The sequence below is a fragment of the Urocitellus parryii genome, chromosome 11 (assembly GCF_045843805.1).
Source record: "Urocitellus parryii isolate mUroPar1 chromosome 11, mUroPar1.hap1, whole genome shotgun sequence".
Taxonomy (NCBI): Eukaryota; Metazoa; Chordata; class Mammalia; order Rodentia; family Sciuridae; genus Urocitellus; species Urocitellus parryii.
In genome coordinates, this window is record NC_135541.1 from 103,785,441 (window position 1) to 103,806,031 (window position 20,591).

The window sequence follows — 20,591 nt, forward strand, 5'->3', positions numbered from 1 at the left end:
AAAAATGCATCTCTTTACTGTGAATGACATTCAGAGCTGCTAATTGCCACGGAGAAGAATAGGATATTCAACACTACAATTGAGATTTAGAATGGGAGAATTTCAGACCTATCACAACCACCACAAAGAAGTGTAGAAAACTGCTACAGCCACAGAGAATTGGATTACTTATCCAGGAAAGTTATCCTTCTGAATCAAAGTAGAAACAAAATCTTCCAAGAAAAGCATAAACTAAGAGTTAATGACTACAAAGCCAGCATTACATAAAATACTTAAAGAAACACTACATACAGAAGAATGTTAAAAACAAAACCCAAAGGTAATGGATAAATTAATATCATTAAAAGAGAAGCTTAACAAATGAGTATTTGGGGCCAAATTAAACATTAGAAATAAAACAAATGGCATGAAATAATAATAATCTCTTCATAAAAATACTGAATACAAATGGTCTCAACTCTCCAATTAAAAGACATAGACTGATGGGTAAAGTGGATTAAAAAGCAAGACATCTATATGTTCTTCACAAGAAACTCATATTATAGGCAAATACATCAATAAGATGAAAATGAAAGTATGGAAAGTGATATTTCACGCAAATGGTGCCTGAAGGCAAGCAGGTGGATACTCTGATAGTCAACAAAGCAGACTTCAGGCCAAAATTAACCAACAGAGACAGACATTTCATACTGGAAAAGGGAACAATCCAATAAGAAGACATAACAAAAGTAAATAGCCATGCTCCAAATGTTGATACACCCAATTTGATAACAAATGTTACTCAACAAAAAAGGCTCAGATAGACCACTATCATAATACTGGCTGATTTTGACATATCTCTCTCACCAATAGAGAGGTCAGACAGACATAAAAATCAGTAAAGACACTTTTGGCCTAAAAAATACTACAAATTGAATGGACCTAACAGACATCTATAGAACATTTCATCTAGCAACAGCCAAATTCATTTTTTCTCAACTTCTCATGAACATTTTTCCAAAATAGATCATACTTTGGGTCACAAAGCAAGTCTTAGAAAACACACACAAAAAAATTGATATAATCCTGCATATTTTTTTAGAATAAAATTAGAAAAAAACAATAAGAAAAACTATAGAAATTGTATGAAGAAATAGAGATAGAAGAGTACCTTTGGGGGCTCCTGAGATCCAGATTCCCAACAAAGATTGCAACTACCAAGCCCTAGGGGTGTGTTGATCTATCTCCCCAGAGTAGACACAACCCAACAAAGCCCCTGAGACCTGATTAGACCTAAACACCATCTGCTGAAACTCTATTCATAAACACTGCAGGAGCCCCACCCTGGGAGGGCAGCAATCTTGGTCTGTGCAGATAAAATTCCAATTGACAGTACTTCTCATCCCATACTACCTCCTACTGGGAAGAAGATATGCTGAGAATTATTGGAACCAATTTGGTGAGTAACACGAGAGGAGAAAAGGGTAAACAACTCCCAGTCGTTGCTCTCATTCTCGGTATATAACTCAAGAAGAAATGGAAAGAAAGACATTCAGGCATAGACAGTGACCCTATATTCATGTTAACTATTTTGACAATATCAGTGGAAATGATTTTTTCATTTTTCATTAAGAATCTTTTCTTTTTCTGTTTATATATATGTTTATTTTTTTCCTCATTATTAGCATTTTTAAATGTAGTTATTTTTACTTGCCTTCTCTTTAGAGGGTTAAGGTTTTTTGATTAGTACATTTTGGTTTTGTGTTTCATTTGTCTGATTCTCTTGCTTTTCTTTGTCTCTTCTCTTCCTACTAAGAGTGGAATTTGTCATGGGGAAATCAAAGGCACTTTGTCTATATATATTATTATATATTTAACATTCCCTTTACGTTGTTATTTCTATTTTTTCTCCTCCATTCTTATAACCACCACAAACTATATCTCTTCTGCATCCTCTGTTCACTTTAAAATTGTACACTCTCTTCTACCTTTCTCGAATATTTTCTTTTCTCTTAACTATATTCCTAATACATTTTAGCACTAATTAGTTTATATAATTCCTTCCCTCACCAGAATGCTGTTGTAATTATTACTGTTGTGGATAATATAGTTGACACTTGTTGTTTGCTTTAATGCCAGATATAGTTTGTGGTAAATTATTATTTTTGCTTTTCACAATTGCTGATCCTACCATTTCTGTTTTTTGTGGAAATTAACATTGTAGATATCATAGTCCAAACCAGGTATTTAGGTCAATGCGGTATAATATTTGCCCTGTATTTTGCTGAGTTATATTTCCCTTTATTCCGTGAGGTCCTGGGAATCTATAAGAACACTACACGTTCAAAGGGTAGAAACTCTGCTGTTCAACTACACCAAAAGACAGAACACCTTGCTCCACAAATTAAGGACACTCAATCTTTAGCTATACTTTCATACAAATAATAGAAGAGATACAAATCCAAACCAATGAACAGTCTTCAAGTAGAAACAGCTGGAGGGGAAGAAGGTCCTACCTGTGGACATTTACTACTATTATATCAAAAACAGAGGAAAATAACACAAAGTCTGTGGATATCACACCTAAGAGAGATCTCAATATAGATCACTGTAGAACACTAAAAAGGCCCATACATAAGAGTGGAAAAGAAATACCTTCTAACAGATGCATAAAACCCAACAGAGGACAAGAAGAAATGTGAAAAAGACAAGCTAACATAATAACTACTAAACTTCATAATTCACCAGCAAATAACCCCCAAATATTGAAGTGGACATCAAATCAAAATTAATCAGAAGAGATAAGGTCACTCCATACTGGTAAAGGGAACAATCCAAAAAGAAGATAGAACAATAATAAAATATTTATGCACCGAACATGGTTGCAACTAATTACATAAAACAGATACTCCTGATATTGAAGTCTCAGTGAAAGGAAAGCCAAGAACTAGGAGACGGGCAAGAGAGAAATGAAAGATGGAGACCAGCCAGAGATACACTTAAGGGTTTATTTATCAGAGCTGATAAATAAAGTAAATAAAGACACATCTCTCCATAGATGAAGAGAGGCAAAACAGGCTTGGGGTTCAGGACTTTTATGGGGCAGGCTCAGGAATTAGAACTGGACGGGTTCCAATGAAGCCAGATTTACAGATAGGTAGTTAGTGTATTTAGGAAAATGGGGTCTTATATGGAGAATGAAGGCCATATTGAGAATGGAGTCCAGGAAAAGGGGAATTGAAAATGTCCCCAAGGCCCAGAGCCCATCCCAAGGAAATGTTAATGAAGCAGCTCCCAGCAAATGTGGAGATGCTAATCCAAAAGTCCTTCCTGCCCAGATTACTCCTATGGCCCACCTGTCTCCCACCCTTTGGCTTTCCCACCTATATTCCAATACTGCAAGATAACAGAACTAAGGACAGAAATGCGGGAAAGCTGAAAGAAGACCTTAGCTATAAAAAGGGGAAGACATCTCCCTTCCACGGATTCCACCTCTTAGGTACCCTTCTTCCTCCAGGGAGAAGTCTTTTCTGCTGTCCTTTAGTAAAGCTTCAACTTTCCACTCTAAACTTGCCTCGGCTTGCTTCTCTGGTATTATGCAGTGGGGGATTAAGAGGGGGTTGGTATGAGGGAGTGGTGAGCCTTTCTCAGAAGTGCCTTTGGGCAGGAAAGCAAAATTTTTCTTAAAATGGCAGCTGTCACTTAAGATGACTATCCAGATGCTAAGCAAGGACCTTAGTTCTCCACTTTTTTGTTTGTTATTGGGCCCCTTAAGGGAAAGGGGCGTAGATTAATCTTCTGTAGCTTCTTCCTGCTGGGAAGGGGCAGCATCTGGACACTTGTTAGGGCTGCAGGATATCATTGAGGCAATGGTGATGGTCAGGAGGTGCTGCCGGGCGATGCTGACTTTGGACGGCCCAAATTTGGTGAGGGGTTGGAAGTCCTGTAATAGAAGCTGGTTCTCAGTTTGGCTAGAGATTCTTTGAATCTGGTCTTGAATAAATCTAATGACACAGGGGGCAAGCATTAGCAAAAGGCCTAAGCAGAGAGGTCAGGAAAGGAAATGCCCACTGGAGAAGGGGGTTACTTAGTGCCATCCTTCAGTTCCAATGGCAGTGGGAAGCTTTGAGGCTTCAAGGAGATTGGAGATAAAGGGGGCATTAGTAATTTAAGTTTCCTTGGTGGTAAGAAATCTGTGTTCCTTCCAAATAGTGAAGAAGGAGAAAAGTATGTAGAAAGCAGATTTAGAGTCAGTGTAGACATTGAGGGAGGCTCCCTTTGCCAAAGTGAAGGCTCTGATGAAGGCATCAAGTTCAGCCTGCTGATTGGATGTATTATTGGGGAGGTTAGAGAGACTATAGCATACACTGCCTGATGAACTCCCTCCTTCCTGAAGGAGGAGCCATCTATGAACCACGTGTATGTTGCCTGGAGCAAGGGGCCTTCCGGTATGTGGGAGGGATACGGAAGAAACTCCTCCAGAGTTTCAATGCATGAATAGGTAAGAGGAGAAGAGGTGGAAGACTCCTGAGGAGCAGGGAGGAGAGTAGCAGGATTTAGAGGTGTGGAAAGTAAGACTGGGATCTTCCACCAGGGAAACCTGTAGAGATAAAAGGTAACAGTGGGGTAAGGAATGTAAGCCCTTGTAGTTAAGGAGTTCCTTTAGGCGATAGGCGCCAGGATGGTGAGTGGGGCCCCAAAGGTGAGTTTCTTTGACTTGTTAATGAGTAGAGAGACTGAAGCCAACTTTTGTAGGAAAGGGGCCCATCCCTAACAGTAAGGTCAAGACTCTTCAATAGATAACCCAAAGGGGCAAAGGTTGGCCCCAGCAAGTGTCAGAGGACTCCTATAGCAAATCCCTGCTTTTAAAAGGTGAAATGGGTTTGTGAGATCAGAGAGATAGAGAAAGTTTTGATCTGGGAGATAGAGAAAGTTTTGAAGTCATTCTTCAGTGTTGTAGCCAAGGGAAAAGTTAAATTGACACTTTTTTTTTTCTTTAGGCCTCTTATCAAGCCTGCTGAGTCTGTCCTTTGTATTTTAATGTTAGCTTCAGTGTGGCCTTGGCCAGGGAGATTCCTGCTTAGGGCTTTACAATGTAGGAGAGTATGGTCCCATGTTTGTCTGGAAGTAGGGTCTCTGGAGAAATTCAAAGCTTTAGTGGCATGCAGGAGCTGGGAAGGGGAGCAATAGGAGCAAAGGGAAGGCTTAGAATGGAGAAAGGAGAAAGCCTGTACATAAGGGATTTTCTTCCTTTTCCTGAACACTCACAAAAGTTATGAAAATTGGAAGGCTGAATTGGTTGATGGGTCTTTAGATCAGGAGCCAAACGGAATGGGGGAAAGTGGGCGAGGATGCAGCTGAGAGGTGAGTCAGATGGGATTTGGGAGTTCCCCATGGTGAGTTGCAGTCACCTGCGACTTCCCTAGTCCCTTGGGCATAGAGAGTCTTGGTTGCCTGGCCAGGGCTTCCATGAACTCTGCTGAGGAGCTGAGAACCAAGACCCCAGAGTGAACTTGCCAAGGGAAAGGGATTGGGAGTTCCCCATGGTAAGTTGGCGTGAATTTGCCAGGGAAGGAATGGGTGAGGATCTTGGTGCTGGGCCAAGATCTAAGTTCTAAGAGGAGACTTTTCACTGCCATCTCCAGTAAACTTGTGAGGAGGAGGGAAGGGGAAGGGTGAAGTCACTTACCCAAATGAGGCCAGAGTGTGGATGAAGAAGAAGAGCACTAGGTGAATGAACAACGAAGGTGTGTGGTCATTGTCCTGGGCCCTCAGACCAGGATCCCAAAGCAGCTCAAATCCCTGGAGGGGAGAGCAAAGCTGATGGGAGAATGTGATGGAATCACTGGCATCAGTGAAAGAAAAGTGGCGCAGGACTAATCACACACCACCTGGGATAAGAAGCAGGTTTATTGGCAGGAGCCTGACAAGGCTGCTCTGCAAAAAGAGAGTGACAGCAGGAGCAAGGAGAGAGAGCGGGTATTGTGATTGGGCAGAAAGCGGAGGGGGTTTCTGAGATGGATGTGAATGGGCTCATGGTGTGAGTAGGATCAACCTTAGAAGAGGGTAATGGGAAGGCACTGGTAGACGGAATAGGGGATGGTCCTAAGGTAAGGGTGAGGATCAGGGGAGCAGCAGTGAGTCTGGATGGAAGCATGTGAGGGGAGAAGGAAAGAGTATCCTCAAACTTTGTGAGGATGTCCCTTCCCATAAGAAGAACAGGGCACTGTGGATTGACCAAAAGGGAATGGTTAAAAATTAGCCAAAAGAACAAACAAGGCTAGTTGTCTGTAAGGAATGGTAGTAGGCCCCCAGAACTCCTTGAGGACTGAATATGTAGCACTGATGTCTAGGAGGAATGAGATAGGCCTACCTGAAATACACAGTTACCTGGGGTTTCTGTGGAGTGATGGTAGTGGTTGGGTAATGGGAACCTGGGCCTTGTCAGTCCTCTGCAGCCAGTCCTAAGAGTTGAAAAGGGGAACCAGAAGGGCTGGATGGCTGGGGCTGCTAAGGGCTCTGGGACAGTCAATGTCAGCACATGTAGCTCAATGGTAGAGCACTTACCTAGCATGCATGAGGCCCTGGGTTATATCCCTAGCACAAAAAAACAACAACAACAACAAAAAACCTCCAAATGTAGCTGGGCCCATCCCATAATAGGAAGTAGGGATATAAGTACATCCAATCTAAAAGCAGAGGCCCTGGGTTATATCCCAAGCACCAATGGCCCAGTGTCCCTCCTGATGGCATTTAGAACAAGGGCCTGGAGACTTGCGAGGCTTGGGATATGTACAAGACCAATGATCCATTTGATCACATTTAATACAGGGTCCAGACAGTCCTGAGGGACCCCTCCACAGGCCAGTGGAACCAGGGACAGATGCTGGGGCCAGACAGATGGCTTGAGGGAGCATCTGATATATCTGCTTCCAGCCTTCTGGTCTCTCTTGCTATACACCTTAAAAGCCACTCTAGAACCTCAGCTTGGGGAGTTAGGGACCTCCTCTAGTTTGGCCTTAATATCAGGGAAACTCTGGGAGGAAAAGTAAGTCATTAGTAGTTGTCTCCCATCTGGAGTCTCAGAGTCCAGATTAGTATATTGTAATAAAGCCTTGGTCAAGCGATTGAAAAATGCTGAGCATTTTCATTTTTATCTTGGATGACTTCCTGGAGCTTTTCATAATCAATAGTCTATGGGCTGCCTTTCTAAGGCCTGCCATGAGGCAAGTAATGAATTGATTTCTACTAGTTACTCCTCCAGGTGAATTGTAATCCCAACTGGGGTTCTGATCAGGGACTGCTTCAGTGCCAATAGGATGGGCAGGGGAGGTCTGATGTACCTCATCAGCATAATTTCTAGCTTGCTCCCAACTTGCTTGCATTCCTCAGGTGGGGGGGGGGGGTTAGACAAGATCCTGGACATCATGGAAGGTCAAATCATATGATTGGGTCAGATACTGAAACTCTGATATATGTGGTGGGGCTTGAAGCATATGACCCAAGCCACTTTTTCTATTTGTGAAAGATCTGACAAAGAGAAAGTCACTTGAACCTGGATTACACCATCTACCCCAGCCACCTTGCGTAGAGAACACAGAGATCATGTTTGGCAGTGGCAGCCCGTAAGTGTGTAGCAGGAGGAGAGAAGGGTGGAGGGGCTGAGGGGATAATTGCTGCAGTAGCTTCATCAGAAAGAGAATTGTAGTATGGCAGGGGATCATCCTCTGGGTCAAAGGAGGAGGAGTCCTGGTAGGATTTTCTGTTCCTTTGGAAGTAGGCATAGGGGAGGTGAGAGCTAAGAGGACTTGTGTGGGACAGCAGAGTTGCAGAGAGAGGGCTTAGAATATACAGAGGAAAAAGCCTGAATGTATTTTCCTGAATGCTCACAATAGTTGAAAAGATCCCAGATAATACTGGGATCTCTTAAGCAGCCATTTAGAGTCTAAAGGATATTGAGGCCAGATCTGATTGCAGGGAGACAGAGTAATATGTAAGTATTATTATAAGAATAAATAAAATAGTAGAGGCAGTTATGGTTTTTAGGTTAAATTGTGTTATAAAATTTTAATCTACTGGAGAATAAGTTAATAATTTTTTTGAAATGCATAAGAAGAAGAAATTATGAAAATAAATTATGGCATTTGCAGGAAAATGGATAGAACTAAAGACCATTATGTTAAGTGGTACCAGTCAAACTTAGAAACTTAGATGGTCAAAGATCATATATTCTCTCACATTAGGAAGCTAGAGAGGAAAAAAAGGGAAAAAGGGGTGTATCTCCTAAAAATCAAAGGGAAATCAGTAAAGAAATGGTATAAAGGTAGGAGATGAGGAGGAAAGGGGTAAAATAATAATAATATAGTCCCTCAAATTCCCAGTCCCCAACAATAACAACAATAACAAAAAAAAACCAGGCATGCAAAAAAAAAAAAAGATGATAAACCATATAATGGGGATAAAACCAAACAACAGACAGTGCTTTCAAGAGTGATCAAATGCTATATTCAAATGGGAAAGATTTCAAAGTAGCCATTATAAATATGTTCAACAGAACTAAAGGAAGACTATTTAAAGAAGTTGAGATAAGCATGATGACAATGTCACATCAAATGGAGAATATCAATAGTTAGTAAATTTTGAAAAGAACTAAATGGAAATTCTGTAGATAAAATTTACAAAAACTGAAATAAAAAATTACGGGAGAACTCAAGATCAGTTTTGAATTGGAAGAAAAGCAAACCTGAAGCAAGGATAAAGAGAAAGATTAAGCAACCTGAAAGAGTAGGGAAAAAATGAAAAATAAACCAAAAAAATAATATGTGAACGTCAGTAAAAACTGGCTAGGCTAAACAGACTTCTACAGGAGTGAGACAGGTACTGCAATAATGCCTTTGTTATAATCTTGCCCCCCCATCCTCTTTCTCTACCCTGTGCTCAGTCACCATGTGATGTGTCCTGTGATGTTTGGATGCAGCAAAAAGGCCCTCGATCTGATGTAGCTCTTTGATCTTGGACTTTCCAGATTCCAGAATTGTAATAAATTTCTTTTCTTTATAGTTTATCCAATCTATGGTATCCTAGTATGGTAGAATGTAAGGCTGCTGAAATTATTTAACAATCCTAAAAATTAAAAAACTGAACAAACTAAAAAAACAATTCTTCTTAGGTGTATCAGAGAAGTGAGGTCACAGGGCAAACTGCTGCCCACAAAATTGGAGAGACAGACAGGAGTTACAGAGAAATCACAACTAACTGAGCAGAAATCTCTGTAGGAATCACTACCAGAGTCAGAAAACCTAAGTGTAATTTATTAATTACTGGAAGCACATGTGAAAAAGTCTGAGTTTAAAACTCCAGTCTATTTTAGGAGAACCTCCAAAACTTTTGAAGTTTTGCCTCCAGGAGCTCTACCAGGTTTTTACAGTAAATATCAAAGAACACTCATACTTACAGTAGAAGGGGGAAAGTAACCATTTTGAAATATGATAAAAGTATTCTATTATTCTTAACAATGCCTGACCTCAAAAGAAGTTATCTAATCAGAGTCTACTCTATTGGGGTTGTATCAGAGCCTAATCAATCTGGGGGAAAGGAAATACCAAACTCTGGCCTGCTCTAGCCATACTGTCCTACCTAAATGGGGGAGAAATCAGGGAGCACTTGTAAAGTTAAGAGCTCAGGGGCACAGACTCCCTAAATGACTGAGAACTAATTATGGGAATACTGAACATTACTCCTTGTCCAAACCCTACCACCAGGTTACTAAAGGCCTGTCTTTCAACAAAAAAATTACAAGACACACAAGAGTTTAAAAACAGAATTTTAAGGGACAGTGCAAACATTCCTCCTTTGGTAGAGATGTTAAATTATCTAATCTGTAATTTGAACAACTATGATTAATATCCTAAGCAATCAAATTGAAAGAGTAGACAACTGTCAAGAACAGATGGGAAATATAAGAGATAAAAATTTTAAGAAATAAAATGAAATTCTAGAGAGAGTGTTAGGGTCCATAAACAAGTCAAGATGGCGCCTGGCACTTTGCCAGAAGGAGTGGTTTGAGAAGTCACGCCAGCAAGCCATTAAGATGATGGAGATTCCTTAATGACTGACTGCTGTATCTAATGATGTTAATTAAGCTGTGTATAATTATAAGATGATGAGGATTCCTTAATAACTGATTGCTGTAACTGGATGATGCTAAATTGAAACAAGCTGTGTATTCAGTTAGGTATAAATACCCCTACTGTCTCACAATAAAGCGGCTCCCGCTGTGTCAGTCTTCACAAATTGCTTGTCACCCCCCCCCCCCCGGTTATTTTTGCCCAGCCAGACTGCAGCAAGAGAGAGAACGATATTGTTAACAGAGATGACAGACTTACTGGTAGAGAGGACAAGGTCAAGAAAGCATCTCTGTGCTTTAGGCTATGTTCACAGAAACTTCCAAAACTTAAAAGTGAAGTTATATTAAATGGAAAAAAAAAAGAACAGGAAGTCCAAGAACTTGGGACAACTACAAAAAGTATAACATGAATAATGGGAATACCAAAAGGAGAAGGCAAGGCAAAGCAAACAACCAAGCAAATACTTGTAATAATGACTGAAAATTCCTTCTAATTCAACTACAGGTTCAAGAATCTCTGAAGGGGTTGGGATTGTGGCTCAGCGGTTGAGTGCTCGCTTAGCACGGGCAGGACCTGGGTTCAATTCTCAGCACCATATAAAAAAATAAAGGCATTGTGTTGTATCCATCTACAAAAAAGATTCTCTTTCTCTCTCTCAAATAAAAAGTTTTTTAAAAAGAAGCTCTGAAAACATGAACCAGGATAAAAATAAATTAAATATATGAGTACCATATTCAAACAGCAGGAAGTCAAAGAAAAACAATTCAAAAAAATAGGAATAATGGCTGCCATTCTTACTGGAGTGAGATGGTATCTTAGAGTAGTTTTAATTTGCATTTCTCTGATTGCTAGAGATGGTGAGCATGTTTTCGTGTATTTGTTGATTGATTGTATGTCCTCCTCTGAGAAGTGTCTGTTCAGGTCCTTGGCCCATTTGTTGATAGTGTCGTTTGTTTTTTTGTTGTTTAACTTTTTGAGTTCTTTGTATACTCTAGAGATTAGGGCTCTATCTGAAGTGTGAGGGGTAAAAATTTGTTCCCAGGATGTAGGCTTCCTATTTACCTCACATATTATTTCTCTCGCTGAGAGAAAAACTTTTTAGTTTGAATTCATCCCATTTGTTGATTCTTGGTTTTAACTCTTGTGCTATAGGTGTACTATTAAGGAATTTGGAGCCCGACCCTGTGAGATGGAGATTACAGCCAACATTTTCTTTTTTAGACTAAGAGTCTCTGGTTTGATTTCTAGCTCCTTGATCCATTTTTAGTTGACTTTTGTGCATGGTGAGAGAAAAGGATTCAATTTCATTTTGTTGCATATGGATTTCCAGTTCTCCCAGCACCATTTGTTGAAGATGCTATCCTTTCTCCATTGCATGCTTTTAGCACCTTTGTCTAATATAAGGTAGTTGTAATTCTTTGGATTGGTCTCTGTGTCCTCTATTCTGTACCATTGGTCTACCTGCCTGTTTTGGTGCCAGTACCATGCTGTTTTTGTTATTATTGCTCTGCAGTATAGTTTAAGATCTGGTATTGCTATACCACCTGTTTCACCCTTCCTGCTTGGAATTGCTTTAGCTATTCTGGGTCTCTTATTTTTCCAGATGAATTTCATGATTGCTTTTTCTATTTCTGCAAGGAATTTTTTTTCTATTCTGCCATTGGGATTTTGATCGGAATTGCATTGAACCTGAAAAGTGCTTTTGGTAATATGGCCATTTTAATAATATTAATTCTGCCTATCCATGAGCAAGGTATATCTTTCCATTTTCCAAGGTCTTCTTCTATTTCTCTCTTTAGGGTTCTGTAGATTTCGTTGTATAATTTTTCACCTCTTTTGTTAGGTTGATTCCCAAGTATTTTATTTTTATTTTTTGAGGGTATTGTGAATAGGGTAGTTGTCCTCATTTCCATTTCAGAGGATCTGTCTCTGATATACAGGAACAACAAGTGCTGGCGAGGATGCAGGGAAAAAGGTACACTCGTACATTGCTGGTGGGACTGCAAATTGGTGCAGCCAATTTGGAAAGCAGTATGGAGATTCCTTGGAAAGCTGGGAATGGAACCACCATTTGACCCAACAATTCCCCTTCTCAGACTATACCCCAAAAAACTAAAAAGAGCATACTACAGGGACACAGCCACATCAAAGTTTATAGCAGCACAATTCACAATAGCTAGACTATGGAACCAACCTAGATGCCATTCAATAGATGAATGGATAAAAAAATGTGGCATTTTTACACAACAGAATATTTCTCGGCACTAAAAAATAACAAGATCATGGCATTTGCAGGGAAATGGATGGCATTATAGCAGATTATGCTAAATGAAGTTAGCCAATCCCTAAAAAAACAAATGCTTAATGTCTTCTCTGATATAAGGGGGGTTACTCTAAATGTGATAGGGAGGAAGAGCATGAGAAGAAGATTACCACTAAATAGGGAAGAGAGGTGGGAGGGAATGGGAGGGAGAAGGGGAATTGCACAGAAGATGGAAGGAGACCCTCATGATTATACAAAATACATGTATGATGATGAGAGGAAAAAAAAGAAATGTGTCACATTAGATGGGGTAGAGAGAGGTGATGGGAGGGGAAGGGAGGGGAAGGGGAGATAGGAAGGGCAGGAGAATAAAATAGACTCTAGTATTGCTGTATGTATAAACATGGCTGTATAATCAATGTGATTCTGCAACCTGTACACTTGGAAAAATGAGAAATTATACCCCATTTGATTAAAAAAAAGAAATTCTCATTAAATAGCTTCAAGATTTAAAAAAAGGAATAAAACAGCTTTCCCACAAAAGAGGAATGATCTGAATCAATCCTACTTCTCTTCCAAAATTATGCAAGAAAGGAGAGTGGAGTGAGAATTTTAAGTGTTATTTTCCATTTGGGACATGGAAAAAAGCAGGAAAAATAGACGGGGGTGGGAGGACCTATAAATTGGAATCCTGGGAGATCATCTTTCAAAAATGAAGAAGAGATAGGGCTGTAGCTCATTGGTACAGCATATGTTTAGCACATTTAAGGAGGCCCTGAATTCAGTCTCCCATCTCCCCCCTACACACACACACACACACACACACACACACACACACACACACTCACACAAATAAAATGAAGAAGATAGGGAGAATACTACAAAGATAAAATAGGAAACACCAGAAATATATCCCTCCACCTAGACAATAATTGCACTGGCAGATTCCATTTAACTATTTTAGAATTTTCAAACCTACTGGAGGCCTGCAACTTCCAAAGGAAAGCTTAGATGGTAAATTGTGGTTAATTTAAGTAAATTTCAGTCCCTCACAAGGTAGTAGCTACCATTCTTCTACCCCTCAAACCTGAGACGTTTAGGTGTGCCTGAGCTCCTAAAGCAACATGTACACAGCATGGGGTGTGCAAAGAAGGACCAGTCTTCCAAATATCAGGACTCCTGTGCCCTGATCACTGCATACCAAGAAGAGACGGAGGTTGCTGTAGCACTCTCCCTGTTTAAGCCCTGACCCCACACAGGCTGAAGTGGCTTCCACATATGTGAAGTTGGAGTACTCCTGATCCCTCTGCTGTGCCTCTCCAAGGCCCTCCACACCCCAGGAGTGCAAGCTGGAATGGCCTGTGGTTCTCAGGCGATGATCGATCGCCTCTCAAGTCCACTTCTCTTTCATTCCTGTGTGGCATACACCAAAGGCACAGACTGCTTCCTCAAGTTCTCTCTTTGGTACAAGGGCACTTCAGCATCATGGAGCACTACTGAGGGCATGGCCACATAGAACGCGCTCCAGTTTGTGACGCACATGGGCACGTAAACAAGCAAAAGTTCGCCATATATTTTCCCTCCAGTTCCATTCCTTGGATATGCCATAGCATTTGGTATACGTCCAATTGAATTCCCAGAAAAAGTATATGCGAAATATGCACCTGTATTTAGTTTTACCATGGTGGGCAAAGCTTACTTATCTCCTAGGGAGCGATATTGCTGCGCTGCTTTTTAATAGTAAAAATGAAAACCCGAGTGTGAAGATGTCTACAGTCGTCTTAAAACACCTATGTTTGGGAATGGAGTTGTTTATGATGTGCCAAATACAATTTTCTTAGAGCAAAATAAAACGTTAAAGAGTGACCTAACTTTAACCAGTCAGTGTCTTTTTATAATTGAAAAAGAAACAAAGGAATTCTTCCAAAGTTGGAGAGAAAGTGAAGGAAAAAAAATTTGTTTAAGGCTCTTTCTGAGCTCATAATTTTAAGAGCTAGCCATTGTCTACATGGAAAAGAAATCAGACGTCAACTCAATGAGAAGGTGGCACAACTATATGCAGATTTGGATGGAGGTTTAAGTCATACAGCCTGACTTGCCAATTAGCTGTCCCTGCCTCATTTCAGATGAGAAACTGAGCTCAACAAGATCAAGAATATTTTCTGTGAGTCAATCCAGAAATGCAGACAATCAGAAGAGAAAAATTGATGACATTCTCCAAACTCTATTAGATTCTACATATAAGGATTGGTGTCCTTCCACAGATGATGAAACAGCAGGGATGCTGATTGGACTCCTCTTGGCAGGGCAGCATACATCCTCAACTATTAGTGTCTGCAAGGACTTCTTTTTGGCCAGAGACAAAACCCTTCAAGAAAAATGTTATTTAGAACAATGTAGAAGGCTGCAGGGAGGATCTCCCTCCTTTAACTCATGACCAGCTCAAGAATTTAAATTTATTTGATCAAAAAAATATGTATATATGAAACATTAAGACAGCCCTCCTATAATGACCATGATGAAGATTGCCAAAACTCCTCAGACTGTGGCAGGGTGTACCATTCGTCCAGTTTTTCATTTCTCCCAATGTCAATTAAAGATTGGTGGGTAGAAGTCTGGACTTCCAACCTGATCTCTACCTATAGGATAACCCAGCATCAGAAGAGAAGTATGCCTATGTGCCATTTGAAGTCGTATTGGGGAAAATTTTACCTATGCTCAAATTAAGACAATTTGGTCCACTATGCTTCATTTACAAGATTTTGATCTCATTGATGGATATTTTTTCTCATTGTGAATTATAGAACTATGATTAATACTACTGAAAATCCAATTATTCACTACAAAGATAAAAATGAAAAAGTCTACAAGGAACTTGTTATATATCATTGCAAGCTGCAAAAACATTTCAGAATGAAGTTTATGAAACAGCTCTCATAGTATACTCTTTGAGTGTGTAATTCTAAAAACCAGTTTATTATTTTAATGAAGTTTTTTTTGTTGTTGTTTTGTTTGGGGTTGTTTTTGGTGGTGCTAAAGATTGAACCCAGGGCCTTGTGCACTATACTGAGCTATATCCCTGGTCTGAGCCAGTTTACTAATTTAATATTTTATTAACTGAATGATTCTATCAAATTTAATGACATTTGAAATTTTTATAATAGTTTTGACACTTCCTACATGTACTTTGTTTAGGGGATCTAGATAATTAGCAGATTCTAAATGTACAACTTCTGGGTTTTAATTTTAAAAGATATAGCTCTTGGCAAATAAGTTCAGGAATTTCAAATCTGGGACTAGTTCTACCTTTGGAAGACCATAAGTTATTCATTTATCTGGTCAATTTTTGTATGTAAGGATGGAAAGGCAGGGAATAAACTCATAGTCAATGCCTTAAAAGAGTACTATTATTTGTTTTGGTATGATGATATTCAGCAGTGATTAAATTATGTTGCAGAAAAACATATCCTTTGAAAAATATACCTTCAATATGTCCTTTAACTGGAAGCACTATTATCAGAAGATGAGAAATCTGGGACCATACCTTGATAATCATATTTCCTAAAATTAATAAATACATTAAAGACTGCCCATGTGTCTTGATATAATTACTAAAGATTACATGCTTCTCCATATTTTAAATATCAGTCTTGTTCCACAAGGTCACATCTATGTGCAAGTCCAAAATCAAGCCATTAGGAGAATATTTTTGTTTTCTACTTTGGCTTAAGGTTTTTCCCTACCTCCTCTCCAAAATACAACTAGGGATGTTTCTATTACTAGTTCTGTTCATTCAAGTAGTTAAACTTTATTAAAGTATAGAATTTGAGACCAGGGTATCTTGCTTTAACATAAGGTAATATGAAGCAGGATACTTGATAAATAATATCACTGGTCATATTCTGTGAAGCCTATGTTCAGGAATCAACCTAACCCAAATTATAACTAGGGACCAATTTTATGAGATAACTGTAATTTGATATGCTTTTACTAGATGAAGCCAAAATATTGTCCTTTATATATATATTACAGTTCTGTTTAAGAGGCCGGAAGAGTTGTGTTAAATTCTGTGAAGATTAAATCTCTGTTGTTACTCATTTTTTCACATTAAAGTTCTCTTTGAGAAAAAAAATGCTTTCATAATTTCCAACTCTGCCTCCTTTGAAAGCAAGACACTGACATTCAGTTTCAAAACAACATATATGAGTAAATTAGTAAGTCACCACGCATGTCCAGTAGAAGGCACAAGCTTAGAAAAGATCTGAGAAGACTGTAAATTTATATCTCAAGGTGATCTTAGAATGGTAGATAACCTACAACAATTAAAAAAATTTTTTTAAATGGAAAACCTAAAGGAAGGAGGGAGAATCTAATCCCTGAGTTACCATCATACTAGATTGAAATGGTCATTTAAAACACACACACACACACACACACACACACACACACACACACACACAAGGAATACAAAGAAACAGGAAAGTAGATCTAATTCAAAGGGGAAAAAATCAGCCAATTGAAACCATCTTGAAAAAGAACCTGATGGTAGATCTACTAGTTAAAGACTTTAAAGAAACCATCTTTAAGATGTTCCCCAAACTGACAGATGAGGTGGGAAAAGTAAGAAAAAGATGTTTCAACAAAATGGAAACATCAATAAAGAGAAAGAAAACCTAAGTAGAATCCAAAAGAAATTTTGGCATTTTAAAGAACAGCAACTGAAAAGAAAATCCACTAGAGGGATTAAAAGGCAGATTTAAGCAAGTGAAAGAACGAATCAGCAAACTTGTAGGTAGAACAATGGAAATTATCAAGTCCAAGGAACAGAAGGAAAAAAATTAATAAAAGTGAACAGAGACTCGAACTGACCAACACAGGAATAGACACATAGGTATAATGGTTAATTTTTTGTATCAACTTGACTAGGTTAAAAGAATCCAAAATAGATGGAGAAACATTATTTCTAGGTGTGTTCATGAGAATGTTTCCAGATGTTATTAGTATTTGAAGTGGTAGATTAAGTAGAAGATTGCCTTTACCAATGTATGTGCCATCATTTTATAGATGGAGAGCTTAAACAAAATAAAAGACAGAAGAATGGTAGATTTTCTCTTTTTATATGAGATAGAACATTAATCTTCTCCTGCCCTGGAATATCAGCACTCTCGGTAGTCAGACCTTTCAAACTGGATCAGAACTTACACCATCATTTCCTCACTCCCCCAAACATTCTTGAGCTTTTGGATTCAGATTGATACTCTAACATCAGTTCCTGTGGTTATCAAGCCTTTAGAAATGGACTAAATTACAAAATGGCATTCAGAGTTCTCCAGCTTGCACACAGCATACTATGGAACATCTCAGTCTCCTGGGACATCTCAGTTTCCATAATCATATGGCCCAATCCCTACATTTAACTTTCTCATATACATTGTCCTGCTGCACAACCACAGTTCTGCATCTCTGGAAAACCCTAATACAGAAGGAAATTAATTCAGCATAATAAACCCATAGAGGAAAAAACACACCGTTAATCTCTTTCCCAATGGTGAAAGACTGAAAGTTTTTCTCTAAGAGCAAGAAAAAAACAAGGAAGCAAATTCTGCACACAATGTATGCATGAACTATGATTAAGTTAAACAATTGAAAAGTAGCTAAAAATTCCCAAATATGTGGAGATTAAATGATAATTTTCTAAATAAACATATGGGTGAAATGAGTATTCTCAAGAGAAATTTAAAACTATTTTGAATAAAAATGAAAATCAACAAACTAAAAGCTGATTCTTTGAAAGTATTCATAAGCTTGAAAAACTTAGATACACTAAGAAAAATGAGAAAGAAGACATAAATTATATCAGAGATAAGCTCTTTTTCCTGGTGCCCTGAAGGCAATCAGCTGCTCCAAGATGAAGCTGATTATCTCCTTCCCTGCTACTGGCTGCCAGAAATTCATTGGAGTGGATGATGAACACAAACTTGGTACGTTTTATGAGAAGTTGCTGCTGATGCTCTGGGTGAAGAATGGAAAGGTTATGCAGTCCGAATCAATGGCAGAAATAACAAACAATGTTTCCCCATGAAGCAGGGTGTCTTGACCCATAGCCATGTTCACCTACTACTAAGTAAGGGGCATTCCTGCTATAGACCAAGGCAAACTGGAGAGAGAAAGTGCAAATCTGTTCAAAGTTGCATTGTGGATGCCAATCTGAGCGTTCTCAACTTGGTTATTGTGCAAAAAGGAGAGAAGGATATTCCTGGACTTACAGATACTACTGGGACCCAAAAGAGCTAGAAGAATCTGCAAACTTTTCAGTCTCTCTAAGGAAAATTATGTCTGCCAATATGTTATCAGAAAACTCTTAAGGAAGGTAAAAAATGCAGAACCAAAGCATGGAAGATTCAGAGTCTTATTACTCCATGTGTCCTGCAATACAATCACAGGCCTATTGCTCTCAAGAGATAGATACTAAAAAGAATAAGGAAGAGGCTGCAGAACATGCCAAGTTTTTGGCTAAGAGAATGAAAGAAGCCAAATAAACAGATTGCCAAGAACAGATTGCCAAGTCAAGAACAGATTGCCAAGAGAAACAGGCTGTCCTCTCTGAGAGCTTCTACTTCTGAGTCCAATCAAAAATAAGAATTTCTAATCAGAGGAAACATCACTACAGATTCAAATAACATTAGAAGGATAAGAAAGGAATACATGTTCATACATTTTATAACCTGGATGAAATAGACAACTTCCTTGAATGATACCACCTATGATAATGCATGCCAGAAAAGATAAAAATATTAATAAACCTATGTCTAGTAAAGAATTGAATCAATAATTAAAACCATTGAAAACAAAGTTCAAGACCAAGTTGAATTCTCTGGTGAATTTTTCCAAACATTAAAAAAGAATAAATTGAAGGAGGCTAAGATGGTGGAGCAGAACTAGACAGCAATTCCTCACCTCCCCATAAGACAGAAATAAGACTGAAAAAATGACAGCTCTAAAAGGTGGATGACAAAATAAAATCTCTAAGATCCAGAGTTACAAAATCTAAACACGGAGAGATTAGAAGATCAATTACTAGAGTAGAAGAAGAAGCTCAGATTTCTCCAACCCCAGGGTGGGGGGAAAGAGGAGAGGCAACAGAGAGGGAATGGAAAAGCACCTAAAATCACCTGTTTTACAACAATTGAGAAGGAAAAAAAGACCGTATTAAAACATAATAGGAGCAATGAGTTGTCCTTAAGCCAGATCAAGCAATTTAAAACCAAAACAGAAACAGAAAGCCCATGCTGGGCTCTGCAGCCATTTCAATGGGCACACAGATGACCACACATTAAATCATTCCCATTTTCAGATATCAGCAAATTGAAACACAGGGAACACCCCTTGGTGGAACCCCTTAAGAATCTGTCTAGTAAGAACTTACAGAGGGATTACCACTAGGAAAGTCATTATAACCCCCTTCTCATCTCCAAAAACAACTGGAGCAGGGTGGAGCAGAGCTCTGTGCAACCTGAATGCCCTGGCAGAGGAGTGTTCCACAAAGCATCCCTAGGAAACCGGGCAGAAAGTAAATGCTCTGCATAGCCTCCATGAGAACCCAGAAGGAGAGGGTGCACTCCATGAAGCATCCTTAGGACCCCAGAGAAAAAGTGCTCCATACAGCCCAAGTGGGACCCCAGGCAGAAAAGGAGCCCTCCAAGAATTCCATGCAGCATTCACAAGAACCCCGGTATAGATGAAGCAGTCTCCTGCAAGTCATGGAGATAAGAATCAAGACCTCAAATCCAAGTGGGAAGGTAGTATGGCTCCAAGCAGAGGAGAGGGAATCCGGCAGGACTGTTGCTCCCAATGATCACTGACACTGGGGGTAGACACGGTGGGAAATTGCCTGAGTCCTATGAAGCCTAGAAGGGCTATCTCACTGATTGCAGCCACAGATAGCATGGGGCCCATTCTAGAGGGAAGATGCCTGGATAGCAAATGGCATAGTGGGACAGTCCATAGGTTGGTGCAGAGGCTAGTGGAAGGCCAGAATTAGAAACTGCCTGAGACCATGATGCTTAAAAAGAAGGTATCTGAATTGCAATAATAACCAGTGGGAAGTTGGTTAAGGTGAAAAGCTGCCTGGACCCAAGGCAGGAGATAGTAATGGCACCCAGCCTGGCCCACGATCAGTGTTTGGACACTAGCTGGACATTTGCAACAGTCACAGTCAGCAG

General features: G+C 39.3%; 2 pseudogenes; both read left to right on the plus strand.

Annotated features, from left to right (window-relative positions):
* The first annotated feature begins 4,660 nt into the window (after positions 1-4,660).
* Positions 4,661-15,309, plus strand: LOC113192638 (lanosterol 14-alpha demethylase-like; annotated as a pseudogene).
* Positions 15,310-18,277: 2,968 nt separating this feature from the next.
* LOC113192668 (small ribosomal subunit protein eS6 pseudogene) lies at positions 18,278-19,008 on the plus strand (annotated as a pseudogene).
* The last annotated feature ends 1,583 nt before the right edge of the window (positions 19,009-20,591 follow it).